Here is a 1,274-nt window from a genome sequence, read left to right as displayed (position 1 = left end):
CCCGCGGGGGCGGGGTGCGCCAGGAGGGCGGAAGCCAGAGGGGGCCCAAGGGCCGAGGTGGGAGAGGATACCGAGAGGGGTCGGCGTGGGGGTGGGCCCCGCCTTAAAGCGCTGCGCAGGCAGCCGCCCCTGGAACCTTCACGGCGTTATCCTCAGCCCAACACCTTGGCGATTGTCCGGCCTCTCGCCTCTCTAGTCTTGAGCTTTAGGCCTTTTAACTGAGTTCTCGATTTTTTGGTTTTGTGTGTTTTGATTCTTCATCCATTATTCGCTTAGGGCATAATATTCAGCTGTGAGTACGTTTATTTAGATGTTTATTGAACGCCTGCTATGCGCCAGGCACTGTTCTGGGTATAGGATGTAGCAATGAACAAACGGGCCAAGTGCCATCCCTTAGGGTTTGCATTGTAGAGAGGAAGACTGAGAACAAACGAATGAACAAATGAAAACACGATGTAGGAGAAAGCAGTTAAAATGCAGTGGCAATTAAGCATATTTAAATTATCTTCTCCCCATTCCTCCAAAATGTTGTAGCCCATTCCCTTCTAGTTATCCTCTTTCTTCCATGTTTGCCCCTGTGGTCTGCACAGCCTGTAACCCAGGGCTGGGACCAGGTAATTCATAATTACTAATAGCTCTCCCTTTCACTCTCAGACGTGATCTGCCTTAAAGTATAAATGATGTGGTCATCCTACCTAGCTCACAGCCCTCTCAAAGGCTATGAGAGTTTCCCAAGGTCTGCAACGCTTCTGGAGCAGTAACTGTCCATTCATCCAAAAGGGATTGCTACGGCACAGCAGGCGCAGGACTAGACTCAAATACAATGGTGGGGAGGGAAGGCAGGGTTCTGACAACAGAGTTTATAATTTGGTAGGGAGGCAGAATCTAATAATCACTGGTAAAGATACAAGCTATGATAAGGGCTGTGAAAAGAAGTATATGCTGCTGAGAGGAGACCTTATGGGCGCAAGGTGTGAGCTGTGCTAAAGGGTCACTTAACTTTTCCCTGAAGAAGTCTTGAAGAGATAGTTGAAGAATGAAGAAGAGCAGTTGGTGCACTGGAGCAGCATGTGCAAAGACCTTGAGGCAATATAGGAAATGAAAGGAGGCAAACAGGAGCATAAAGCTGGAGAAGAAATGTAAAATGAAAGTGGCGAGTAGGCTGGGCTCATAATAGGAAAGTTTGGAATGTCGACTATGTATGTATTATTTTGCTATGGCTGCTGTAACAAATTACAGGTTGAGTATCCCTTATCCAAAATGCTTAGGACCAG

This window comes from Galeopterus variegatus, unplaced genomic scaffold (genome assembly GCF_000696425.1).
Source record: "Galeopterus variegatus unplaced genomic scaffold, G_variegatus-3.0.2 Scaffold2306, whole genome shotgun sequence".
Lineage (NCBI taxonomy): Eukaryota > Metazoa > Chordata > Mammalia > Dermoptera > Cynocephalidae > Galeopterus > Galeopterus variegatus.
This window is presented reverse-complemented; position numbering follows the sequence as displayed.